Here is a 14,321-nt window from a genome sequence, read left to right as displayed (position 1 = left end):
TCCTGGCTGGATTATTATAATGATGACCCTCTCCATGGACTCTTTGATATCTGTTTAACAAAGCCTTTTGTGACCAAACTGGCATTTCTAGTTAAGATTCAGAAACTATTGTATTTAATGCTTTCCTCATTGGTTACTTCAAAAGAAAAAGAAATGGGCTTTCCTATGTAGTTAGGCAAATCTTTTCTTCTTTTTTCTTTTCATACTGAATTCATGTGCAGAGCTGGCTGTGCTCTGGATATCCAGATGAAGTGAATCACCTCAAAAATCAAGAGGAGGAACGTTGGAAATGTGAAATGTTGTGTCTGAGATTTGTCTTTTGTTTTTCGTTTTTTAGTTTTGAAACACCTATTCGGGTAAGGCACTGCCGAATTTACTGCTCTCCAGGCTTTGGGCTCTTATTTCCTATGTACTTGTTGGGTATGATTTGTTTTGATTGCTTCAGAATATCACAGAGCAACAATGAAAATGTGAATCATTCCAACCCTCCAGTACAAAGTTGGGGATGAAAGAAGAGAAAAATTATTCACCATCTACAGAGCACTTGTAGTGCCCATAGTTGAGCCGTGGGGAGGGCCACAGACTACAGACAAAAGGGCACATTTCTTATTGGGTGAAGAATTCCCATGGAACAGAGCTCATCACATGCAAATAACATATGTACCTTCAGCAAGGTAACTTCTTTTTATGCCCCTGAAAATCTCTCAATTGGAAACGTTCTTCTACTATTAAACAAGAATTATGCCTTGTGATTTATAAAGTCCATTTCTTTTTCTTCAACTTGGATGTTAATGTTCTGCCTTGTGCCCTTAACTTAATGGGTATTCTCAAAACTGGCAGCATTTTTTTTTAATGCGGGAAGGAATAATTCTGAATTAAGAGCACCAAAATAGGTTAAGGATACATTATGTCAGAGGCTGTAGATTGTTAACAAGCAAAGGAAGCACAAGTCATGGAGCATAATAAAATTAAAGGCAACTGGGTAAGATTGCCAGCCATTTCATCCCTATGACTTCACCTGTTGATGCCAGAGGTGACCCTTTCCAGTCGGTCTAAAATTTGAAGATACCTGGGTGTTGTTCTGATTCCTAAGTGAGTTGCAATTAGCAAGTATAGTGTATGCTGTTAGTGTCTGCCTGGATCCCTTTTCCTGTTTGCTGGTCCAGATGCTTTGAGCATTTGGCTGGTAATGACCCACTGTTGCCCCTTTTCTAGAGAATCGCTGATGGCAGTGACATCTCCCTGGAGGTTGTAATCTTCACCCCCACTAAGGGCAGCCAATGATTGATGGATATGGGGCTATAAAGGGCCCCTTTGATCAAGGGATCAATAATTAATTTTGTGGTGTGATCTCATGGATCAGGCCAACACTAACATTAATACTGGAACATACCCTTGCTCAGTTCACTTTTCCTTCTGTCCTCTCCTGCTTCATTCTATTTACTGGCTTTTCCTTAGGAACACCTTCCAATAAATCTAAAGAACTGGAGCCACTTTTTTAGGCTTTGATTTTAAGGTGCCAAGATCTAACACAGTACCCTAAATTTGTCCACATATATTAGCTTATTTTGTGCTGGTAAATTCATTAAGCCAATGTCATCATTAATCAGAATTCCACAATAAACTATTTTCTCCAATTGCTCAAGTCTGTTCTATTGACCCTTAGTAAGCAATTGGGATGAAAAGGTTCCTTTGGTTTAGTAATATTGTGTAACCTTTATTCATCAGCTTACATAGGAAAAACACAGTTGGCAAAGAATCAAAGTCACAAAGTTTAGACATTTGAAATTCTAATTCCTACTCTTTTTTCCCCTCCCAATTTTGTTAGTTTGTGTAGTATTTGACTCTATTTATAATGCTTTTCTTAAAAGCTTGGCTTTTCAAGTTAGAATGATGTTCTGCCACAATGGAGGAATAATTATTGTGGCATTCGTATATCATAGTTATCTGGGTGACATAGTAAAAGATTTCCACTTGGAATCAGATAGTCCATTGAAGTCTGAAATAATATGTATTTTCCAGCCCCTCTGTAATTAGAAATGTGATTGTATAAATGCCTGAAAAATCTGTTCTGTTTAAAAAAATCTTGGCTTAAAGCCTGTTCTAATCTGGACACAACATTTGCAGAACTTGAAAGTCTTCTCGTATCACCACCAGCTACTGGTATATGAGGGTGGGCTGACTCAGCAGCTGGAGAAATGGTGATTCTAGCTGACAGGAACAAGCCTGCAGGAAATGTCAGGTTGATCCCACCATTGAGAAAGGCAGAGTAAAGAGGTGAGGGAAAAGTACACTGGGTCAGAAGTATTTTAAAGCCATTATTATTATTACTTTGGGGCAGAAGGCAAATAGACGTAACAGCATAGTGGAGAAGTTGGAGCCATTTATAAACTTCAAAACTGAGTATAGTATAAAACATAAATGCGCAAACATGTTGACTGAACCATTGAATTGGACATTACTGATTCTCAACACTATATTTCATGCTAAAGAAACTGTCTTTGTGTTTCTACCATGTTATTGCTTAGTTATAATCAATACCTTCTAATTAATTCCAATATACTCTTTTTAGGGCAAGCAGGTGCTTGCTATTTTGTATGTAGACATCTGATGGTCATTTTGGTTCATTTTCTTCATGTTCATAAATAATTTTTGCTGGATTTGTGGAATATATAACTGTTAGCCTTTGATCTTTGAATAGGATACATTCATTCCAAGGTCAGTGCTGAAAAGCCAGGAAATTGCTTTTAATTTTATATAATTTGTGGTTGATTTTTGAAAGTCACATAATTTCACTCAGGGATTCTGTTTAAAAAAAAGGCCACTGCTTTCTAAGGGAAGATGAATACATTTTGTTGTTGTTATTGAATTTCTTGTTCCCCGCCTCCCCCAAAGCCTGAAACTTGCCATTTATTACTAAGAATATAGAGATAACTATTATACTTGCTAATGCTCTTGCTCAAAATCATTTTCCTGCTGCCATATGGTTATTATCTACTTGAAAGGGTTAGTTTGTTAGTCACTTTTTCCATTGCCATGACAAACACCTGAGAAAAAAACAACTTGAGGAAAGGAATTTATTTTGGCTCACAGTTCCAAAGATCACAATCCACAGTGTTTGGCTTTGTTTCTTTTGAACAGGGAGAAACATCCTGATGGTGGTAACATGGCACAGAGTCTTCTCACCTGATGGTGGGCAGGAGAAAGAAAGCAGGGAGGAGGAGGAGAAGAAGAGGGGAAGAAGAGCAGAATAAAGGGATAAGGAAAGGAAAAGAGAGAAAAAGGAAGAGGGACTAGAGAGAGGGAGGGAGAGAGAAAGGGAGAGGGTAAGGGAGAGAGAGAGAACTACTTTCTTCTTTGTGGGCAGGAAAGTGGGGAAGGCTGGGTTGAGGGGAAGGACAGATTGGGGAAAAAGAGGGTGGGGAGAAGGAGGGGTCCAGGGAGAGAGAGCAAGACAGGGACAGAAAATTTTCTGATTAGAATATGATACCAGCACATCTGTAAATAAAATGATTAAGGAGCTCTATTAATCAGGAGCCTCAGAGCAACAGGACCAATAGGATATGTATACATGGAAAAAGATTCATTTTAAGGCATTGTCTCAATGGAAGATGCTGGCTGGTCCAAAATCCTCAGAGTGGGCCAAAAGTTTGGATACCAGGGATGCGCTGATATTCTAGTTCAATTCCAAATGTATCTGCTGGTAGAATTTCTCCTTGTCTGGGGATGTCAGTCTTTTGTTCTATTGAGACCTTCAAAACCATGGGGTTAGGAACACCCACATTGTAGAGGGCGATCCACATTAGTCAATGCCTATCAATGTAAATTAATTTTATCCAAAACAGCTTCACAGAAATAACCAAAGTGCTTAACAAATTATCTGAGCACCATGGCCTGCCTAGCCAAGTTGACACACAGCATTAACCATCCCACAAGCAAACTAATAGTAGAAAGTACATGAGGAATAGCCAAATTTGAGTCTTCAATCCCAATTTATCATTTTTTAAATGCAAGCAATTTTAACATTTCTCTTAAGATCAAAATTATAAGAGAATTAAAAAAAGTTAACATACTTTAATAGCATAACACAGAAAGGTTGAAAGAAAGAAAGAAAAGGTGATAATGTGATTTAGCTATGTTAAAACAGAGTAGAGAGTAAGGTAAGTGTTACAAGATACAAAGTGGTATATTTTTTAATAATAAAAGCAACAATCAACAGGGCTGGGAATATGGCCTAGTGGTAAAGTGCTTGCCTCGTATACATGAAGCCCTGAGTTTGATTTCTCATCCCCACATATGTAGAAAAAGCCAGAAGCGGCACTGTGGCTCAAGTAGTAGAGTGCTAGCCTTGAGCAAAAAGAAGCCAGGGACAATACTCAGGCGCCAGGACTGGCAAAAAAAAAAAAAAAAAAAAAAGTAGCAATCAATAGAAGGATGGAACTCCTGGGTGGGGTGTTTGGTTCAAGCGGTAGCCTATCAGCCTGGCAAGAGGCCCTGAGTTCAAATCAAAGTGCTGTTAAATTGTGGGAACCAAGTGAAAAGTATAAAAAGCCCCCTTTTTGAGTCCCTACAAACAGCAGCCCTTGGCAGAGTAGTGGGCCTGGGGAAGGCAAATGTAGGCTGGATAGCATGGGCATGTTCTGGTAAATGTTACCCAAGCCCTTAACAAAAACAGAACAATAGGAGAATGTGGAATGTGGTTTTTCTACTAAGCTGCTTACTCTGCTTCTGTAACTGTGTGCTGGCTTGAATGGGGAATAGCAGCTTTGATGTAATAATGACCATTGTGACTAAAAAGAAAACTGCAAACTTTCCAAAGAGTAATTATATTGATCTGGGAAGCATGGTAAAAGTGTTAAAAGTTGAATTAATATTCTGTCCACCTAACCACAAGATTCTTCTTCTGTAAATGGCTTGCTTAACCTGTTTTTAACTTGCTTTGACCACCTGTATGCGGTACTTGTGATTTTTGCCTTTAAAAGCCTAGTTCTACTGAGGCTCAGCGTTGCTTTTCACCATCCCCATGGTGGTGAACAGGTGCCATGCACAGCTGAATAAAGATTCCTAGCCCGATTGACTGCGTGCTGGTGACTTTATTGTTATGGGTTTGAGTCCCACCCAAGTGGCTGGTATACCAGTTTGTGGGTTCAAGTCCCACCTGGGTGGAGAGGATACTACAAAATAAATAAATAAGGTAAAAAAGTTAAAAGTTCTAATTTTTTGTGCAATTTGTAATCTTCAAATTTAACAGTCAATGATGATCAGATGAATAAACAGAAAAAGCAGAAAATAAACAATAATGAAATTTTCAGAAAACAAATTGTTCTCTTTTCTTTTCTTGTTTAGCCTCTGCATTTTATAACCATCTCTATGTTATGAAAAGTGTTAAGTTTTTGGAAGTTAAAATGGTGACACTGATAATACAGTAATCTTTAGGTTTTATTATTAGGAGGAACTGGAAATATGAGGTAAAATTTACACTTGACATCTTAAGGTGTTATGTTATTAAAATATTTTTTCCTTTAACATGTATTTTTGTAAGAGTTATTAAAAGCAAATTCAATGATATTTGAAAACTTTAAATTGCTTGAGAACTAATTTATTTTGGCTTTGATTAGCTTAAGCATTTTATAGCGATTTTTAAAAATTAATTCATTTATTGTAAAAGTGATGTACAGAGGAGTTACAGTTTAATATGTAAGGCAGTGAGTACATTTCTTATCAAACTTGTTACCTCCTCCCTCATTTTCCCCCTCCTCCCTTCCTAATTCCTTCTCCCTCCCCCAGTTGTACAGTTGGTTTACAGCATATTGTCTTCTAAATATTGCTGTTGCATTGGTTAGAGAGTTAGAACTTGGCAAAATAGAAACAATTCAGTGGCCTAGATGATAGATAGTTACATCCACTCTCTATGTTGGTTTATATGTTGGTTTAAAAGTTTAATCTTTGTTCTTTACTTTTAGGTCCCTAATGATTTCTTTCCCTTCTCTATAAATAAACAATAGTTTCTAAAACTAGAACCAGAATATTATTAGTAGCCACAACTTCTCTTAGTTATTTCAATGAATAATCAGACTAAGAGTTTAAGTCATTAGCATAGGTTAATCACTTGTGAAAAAGTCACATTTAGAAATATATGTAAGTGATAAATAGGAAAAGAGACTATTGGTTTTATGGAAGACTTAGTGTATACTTCATCTCTAGGTTATCCATGTTTGTAAAAAGGCAAAAATAATCCAAGAGATACTTCAGAAATAAGCCGTATGTGTTATTAACATAACTTTATATTGTTTTAGAGAAGACTTTCATCTGTAATGGAAATATTTCAGGTGACATCAAAATTAATTTGCTTCCTCTGAGTTGCCACTAATTAATGACATGGTGAGGCTATCTAGAAATAGGCTGGGTATTTGAGGTCATACAGTTTAGATAGAAACCATTAGCTGCAGTTAATTGAGCAAGCCACAGTTGGATCATTGTGAATTCTCTGTAAGCAGAAAAACAAAAAAACCAACCAATCAACAACAACAAAAAATAAAGAAACCAACCCACAGAAACCAAAATAAACTCAAAGAGACTTCGCAACATAGAATGGTAACTTTGATTGTACAAACATAATATTTTCTAAATTATGTCTTGAGGATTCATATTGTATATTTTGTCTATTGTACTAAAAAGGGATGAAACTGCTTTGAATAGCTACCTGCTAACCTCAGCAATTTTCCTCAGGGTCACCCTTGATGTATGAGGCCCCCAACAAATCTCTTTTTTTTGTGGAGACTCTATATAAATAATTTCAAAAATCATGGACCTGTGTGAGGTATCATAATTTTCAATGAAGCTGCAGAATACTGGATAAAGTGGGGCTATTGATATTTTTTCATTGTCCAACCATTGCATGTAAAGATTGGCTAGCAGCAAGGCATTTCATGTTCTTCATCTTTATTGTTCAGTGCATGGCTCCTGGTTATTTTTGCATCTCCCACAATGTAAGAAACAGGTAACAATGCTGTTTTAATTTGTTTGTGTTTGTTTAATAGTACTAAGTTTGAATCCCAGGGCCACATGCTTGCTAGGCTCAGATGATACCACTGAACCACACCCTAGTCTTATTTTTAGGACAGGGTCACTTCTCGCTTAGATGGGCCTGACCAGAACCACCTACTTTTAAACTTCCCCCATGATCACTGCCTGTGCCACCATGTCCAGCTTCCCTTTGTGAGATGGAATCTTGTAGACTTCTTTGCCTAGGTCGCTTTGTGATCTCAATCATTTTCATCCCATCCTTCTACTTGCCTTGGGAAAACAGATACATGCCACAGTGCCTAGCTATGGATGGAGGAAAGAGTATCATAAAAATAGCCCTGTCCAGGGCTATCCTTGACCTGTGATCTTCCTGATCTCAGCCTCTCTCCTAGGATTACAAGAATGAGCCATTACTGCCTGCATATTCTGTTATTACTAATAATTCCATGGCTCATCACATCCTGTTTGTGGCCACAGTATGGATCTTGCCTTTATGGTTCTCATTTTTCTGAGGGTATACCATTCATCATGCCATCTGTGAATACTGGTTTCTCACGACTGTCTCAGAGGTTGTTACAGGGTTCTGTTGTTGATGATCACAAATGCAAATCTCATCCAGCATATTTAGGAACATGTGAATGATAAGTTTTCTTGCTAGTCATGTTAAATTTACTGTTCAGAATTTTATAGTATAGACAAAAAATAATACATGTTCTAACTATATCTTCTTTTGACCTGTTTAGATGGTGATGTTTGAATTTCTGGTGTGTGATTTTCTTTTCATTGTTGACTGTACTGTCTTATACCACCTTTGCCAGCAGGGAAGACAGGCGAGGGACCCACAGAAGGTAAAAAGAGTAGTCTTATTTGCACAGGAAATGTCAATCACTTCTCTAACATGGCTTAAGACCAGGCTGGCAGGCTACAATATAAAACATGATCTAGGATAATAGATAATATGGATCTAAAGACTCACTGGGCATAGGAAAGCAAAGATCCAAAAAGCTGTGGAGGATGTGGCCAAGGGTAACCCTAGAACGCAGCCAACACATGGTGTGGAGTTTAAGGAAGCAGCACACAAGGCAGCCCTGGATAGAGGGCACTGGCTACCCCCTGTTCATTTTGGGGCTGTAGACTAGAGTTGGCTCTACAGTCCAAGGAACTGTTATACTACTAGCTCTTATGTATGATTCAAGTCTAGAAACAGTAGGGGGCTCGGCTTGTCTTGTGTCTTTTTTTTTTGTGCCAGTCCTGGGGCCTGAACTCAGGGCCTGAGCACTGTCCCTGGCTTCTTTTTGCTCAAGGCTAGCCCTCTGCCACTTGAGTCACAGCGCCACTTCTGTCTTTTTCTATATATGCGGTGCTGAGGAATCAATCCCAGGGCTTCATGTATATGAGGCAAGCATTCTACCAGTAGGCCATATTCGCAGCCCTTGTCTTGTGTCTTTTAGAGATAAAAATCACCCCAAATCAGTACATTAGCCCCATCTCACAGACCATGTTTATTTATTCTTTTACAGTGCTTGAAAGGAATACTATTCTGGTCAGGAGAGTTTTTCTTGTGAACATTCTTTGAGGTATTGTGCTTACTGTATGGAATAAGGCTTACAGAATGCTCTATAGAGATGAAATAGGACAATTGTTTGGTTGGGTCTGGAGTGCTTTCTGTTCAGATGGCATTGCAGAGGAGGTAATCTAAGGTACCACAAGGAAGCAGGGATATTTTCTTAGAAAGTGCTAGAAGGCACTGGATCTCCAGAGATGCAGGATCAGGACATGGGACCTATTTGCTAGGTCTATAAGAAGTACTGGATTTTTTCCTCAGTTGCTCAGTCGTTATTGCCTCACACAATTCTGGCGCTTATACTTAAGTTGCTGTTAAATTACTATAGATGTTTTCTGTTGGGTGTCTAGTTGGCCAGCTTCAGAGACCTTCGCTCTTAGACCCTCATTACAGTAGAGCCGAGGAAGAGATTTTAAGAACATTCTTAAAAGCATCTTAAATGCATTCCCATAAATTCATAATCACTCACATATGTCTAATATCCTATCTCCGTTTCACAACAGGTGGGTGAGCTCTGAAGCAATGCATACAGCTTATGCACTCTTCATAGAGAAAACATTCATGGACATTCATGCTACTGTTACTACTTATTTTGTTTTTGTTTAAACTGCTGAAAGTCAAGCAGTTCATAACTTCAGTAGAAAAAGTTGAATATGTGAGTTTTGTGGGTGCTTCAGGAATCACAAGTCCATACTAGAGCGACCAGCACAAACAAGTTCATTACAGTATTGTTTACTATAGTCAGTATATGGAATCAGCCTAGATGCCCCTCAATGGACAAATGGATCAAGAAAATGTGTTATAGATAAACAATGTAATTCTACACACACATCAGAAAGAATGATATTGTACCATTCTTAAGGAAATGGAAAGATTTGGAAAAAATATATGAAGCTAAGTAAGCCAGACCCAGAGAAACATAGGCTACATGGTTTCCCTCATTTGTGGTAGGTAGAATGTGCCTATAAATCTACAAGCAAGTGAATTATCTGAAATGTAATAAACTCTATGGAGACCAAAAATAGCTTCAAACTCATGATCTTCCTGCCTCAGACTCCTATGTGTTGGGATTATAGGCACATGCCACTATGCTTGGCTAAACAATGTAGTTTAAGAATTTTAAGGGAATGGGGGATAAGACTTCATTGTTTGCCATCTTTCTTGTGTTCCTTCTGCCCATTTGGACTGGGAATGCCAATCTACAAGCACCTATGAGCACCATTTAAGACCCAAAGCAGCCCTTACCAAGCACTGTTGTGTAAATTTTACAACTTCACAGTTATATACAGATACCCTGTATACCTGTCTATAAAATTAGATTTGGTGTTCCTAAAGAATACAATTTCACAAACAGTACAAGAAATGTATCCAATGCCTAATGTATGAAACTGTAACCTCTCTGTACATCAGTTTGATGATAAAAATTTGAATAAAAAAAAAAAGAATACAATTTCAGTATAGCAACCGATCCTGGGCCCTGTAATCAGTAGTTACTTATTTACTGTAACAACCCTATAAGCAGTTCTTGTTTTTATATTAAGTTCTTTTAGGACTGGCTTTCTCTATGAACCCCTTTGATTCACTCAGATTAAGCTGGGATACCCTCTATCCAATAACCAGGAGTCAATGGAAACTGGAGGTCCAGGCAGTAAGTCAGGAGGGTAAGTTGGAGGTAGTAAAGAGAATGGAAGGGGTGACATTGATCACAAGTGCATTGTACTCATAAACTGACATATTGGGTTGAAACTGCCTTTTACAACTACTTTAAATAATTAAAAAATATCATACAGTAAATTAATAAATAAGATGAATGTACCATTTGTCCTCTCCTCCCCTAAAGAATTTTAGAATGATATTAGAAAGACATCAGTCTTCGTGAAAAAGTACTGCTCTTTATTTCTTTGGTGTTATTATACAGAAAAGGTGAGGTGATGGTAGGAGTGAAGCACTGTCTTTGTACTGAAGCACAGGTTAACTCCAGACCTCAGCTTTAAAATTCTTTTGCTTTTGTACATTTTTATCTTTCTCCATCTCTTCCTCTTCTTTTTTCTTTAAGGGATTCTTCCAAATGCTGTTGAAGTCCTATTGTTTCTAAATAGATCGCTTCCTTCAAAAATTATTTAAAGTCTCTTTACAGTAAAATTAATCAACTCTCCCCAAAACAGAGACTCCTGGAGAATCCATCTGTTCCCAGAAAAATAGGTGTTTCAGGTAGATCAATGGCCCCATGCAAGTTCTGTCCGCTCTTCAAAAATCTTTGGAAATAATAAATAATCTGCTCTGTTTTAGGGACAATTCATTGCTGGGTTCTGTTCTCAGTTTTTGGTAACTATTAAAAAAATCAAAAGCTACTTCTATGTGTGTAATAAAGGTCAATGCAGACTTACATTTGTCACTAAGAGAGGATCTCAAAGGGTCTTAAATGAAAAAATCAGAACCAGGTGCCAGTGGCTCATGCCTGTAATCCTAGCTTTGGGCCTGGTATCTGAGAATGGTGGTTCAAAGCTATCCCAGGCAAGAAAGTCCATGTGGCCCTTATCTCCAATAAACTACTCAGAAAAAGCCAGAAATAGAGCTGTGGATCAAATCGTAGAGTGGTATCCTTGTCCCCAAGAAGTTCAGGGACAGCACCCAGGCCTTGAGTTTAAGAACCAGGACTGGCAAAAAAATAAATAAAAATATCAATCAATCCATCCGTATGTTGTTTATTTAAATAAGGAATAAATATATTGATGAATATGATTCCCCCCTGGAAGAATATATAAGAAAACTGCTAAGTATGGTTATCACTGAAGAGTAGAGTTAAGAGAGAGAGAGAATATAAGTTGTTTAACTCCCATTTAACACTTTGCATTTCAATGATCTTATCATGTTCTTTTAGAGGGTAACAAAATTCTCAGAAAATCTCTAAGATTTTCCTCCATCATGGAGAACAAGTCTTACTATCCCTGAATCCATGAATGTGATTTGTTTTACTTTTATTGCTTTATGTTGTATGACACAGTTTATAGTTTACATATATGCTCCTGTGGGCCTGACTTAATCACAGGAGCATTTGGCTGGTCCAAAAAGCCATGATGTACCTCTGATGTTAATGTAACAGATTTTGGTACCTTGGGTATTGTACATATGTTTTTCAGAAGTAGGGAAGAGAAGGGGAATATCAAAATGGAGAGACAATGGGTAAAAGGTGAACCAATGCAACAGCAATACTTAGAAAATTATATGCTGTAAACCAACTGTGCAACCCAGGGGTGAGGGAGAGAGAATTGGGGAGGGGGAGAAGGTCGAAAAAAAATGAGGGAGGAGGTAACAAGTTTGAAAAGAAATGTACTCACTGCTTTATGTATGAAACTGTAACCCCTCTGTACATCACTTTGACAGTAAATAAATCAATTTTTTTTAAAAAAGGCCATGATGTCAGCATTCAAAGCATGAACTGGACTAGATGTGTTCCTGTTGGCTTGGAGATGGAAAGGACTCCATGATTAGGGATGTAGGCAGCCTTTTACAGCTTGAAATCATCCCCCAAGTGACAGCCAGCAGGGAAATGGGGCACAGAGTCCTACTACTGCTATGAACAGAATTTTTCCAACAAAATTGATGAAGCCATTATCTTGATTTTCATCCTAGGATGCTGTGAACAAAGAACAGCCACATCGTGTTGGATTTCTGACCTGTAGAACTGACAGCTACTAAATTCATGCTGTTTGTGGTAATTTGTTACCCAGTAATAGAAAACCAATAGTTATCAGTAGTAATTGTATATAAGAAAATACACAACTACAGGGCTGGGAATATGGCCTAGTGGCAAGAGGGCTTGCCTTGTATACATGAAACCCTGGGTTCGATTCCTCAGCACGTATATAGAAAAGGCCAGAAGTAGCCCTGTGGCTCAAGTGACAAGAGTGCTAGCCTTGAGTAAAAAGAAGCCAGGGACAGTGCCCAGTCCCTGAGTTCAAGCCCCAGGACTGGTTAAAAAAAAAAAAGAAAAAAGAAAGAAACAAAAAGAGAATACACAACTACAGTAGAGATTATTATGGAAGTAAGATTATGGGTTTCCACCTCATTTATTTCTTTTAATTAAATAACATTTTCTTGATAAATTAAGGAAAACACAAGAAGTTGTCATAAGTAGAGGATATACTCTGTCAAAGTTGAATGGAAAGTTATTATTTCTCCTTGATTTTCATTTTATAGTTTCATTTATTTATCACTGCATTATCTGGCAAAGATATGATATAACATAAATTAGAAATGCATTTTCCAGAGGGAAATTTACCTTAAAGCAAATCAAGTGTCAAACATTAAACCAATTCCAAAACTTTCAACAAGGGAGTGGGTAAGCAGTTTAGTCTCGAGCTGCTGGCACTCCAGGATGGGCAGATCATTTCTGTTTTGTTTGCTCCAATCTGCCCAGTGGACAAGCACATCCTTCTGGTCTTGGAAACTAGTCTATCCTCAACACTTACCTGTCAACAAAGACAAAAGAATGTATGTTTGTTTTCAGGGTTGCCTTTTAAAAACGTCATAGATTTCTTTCCACTCAGTGTCTTCCACCATTTTTGTTCCTACTTTAGACTAAAGGTGCTCCTATTTATGTTTACTTGTTCCTTAGTTCAAACCACCTATACCATCCATAGTTGAGCTTCCTTCTCCCTCTATCCTAAATTCCTCTAGTATCTAGTACGGCGTGTTTGTGAGTCCCAAGATATATAGCTGGAAGCCTTCTCCCCAGTTTCATGACATTAGGAGGTAAGATCATTGGGAATTGACAATGAAGATTCCTCCTTCCCGAGGAGAATTGATGCATTGAAGAAGATGCCTTAGAAAGATGGCTTGCTTCTTTCATAGCATGAGGAGACAAGAAGTTACCATCTGTATGCCAAAAGCAGGGCCCTATGTGGACACTGAATATGATGACACCTTAAACTTGGACTTCTTCCTTGAGAACTATGAGAAATAAATTTCTCTTATGTATAAGCTACTTGGTTTGGGATATTTTTGTTTTATTAGCCTGAAAAAACTAAGACAACAACTTATAGATCCAGTCTATAGTACCGTCACTGAATAATCTTGGGTGACTATTTTTTGCAAACATTTTTCATAACACTGACAATTTATTGCTTTCTCAAATAGTTACCTCTTACTTTGTTAGTGTAAGTTTGAAGAGTTTTCTTTATACAAGGAATTCTGGCTCATTCCTGTTCATCAGTATGTAGGGAATTGCTAGATTGCCAAGACTCAATCTTCTGTTTTATTTGTATGCCTGGCACATGGCCTGGCATATATCCATGCTAATAAGTATAATTGATGTTAATAAAATAAAAGAAAATGAATATCTCTATCGAAGAATTCTTTGTTGGTAAAAAGTCTGTGGTTATTGGACAATTAAATCTTAACTAATTTTATTTAATATCTGAATAGTCTAGCTACAAGGTAGCTGAAAGTAAACTTCAGTATATGACAATAAGATGGCAGCAAGAGAAAAAAGTGAATTTATTAGTTTTTGTTACTGTGATATCTGAAATAAACACCTTAAAAGGAAGGCTAATTTCTCTTGGCTCACAGTTTCCATCTATATTCTTCACCTTTTTACTTCTGGGCTCCAGTTGAGGTACAACATAATGGCTGTAGGAGAAGTGCAGTGGACAAGATTGGCCAGGTTAAATTATACACAACTTTCAAAAGCATGTTATGACCTACTTCCTCCTGCTAGGCCCCAAGCCTA

This window comes from Perognathus longimembris, chromosome 4, assembly GCF_023159225.1.
Source record: "Perognathus longimembris pacificus isolate PPM17 chromosome 4, ASM2315922v1, whole genome shotgun sequence".
NCBI classification, from domain to species: domain Eukaryota; kingdom Metazoa; phylum Chordata; class Mammalia; order Rodentia; family Heteromyidae; genus Perognathus; species Perognathus longimembris.
This window is presented reverse-complemented; position numbering follows the sequence as displayed.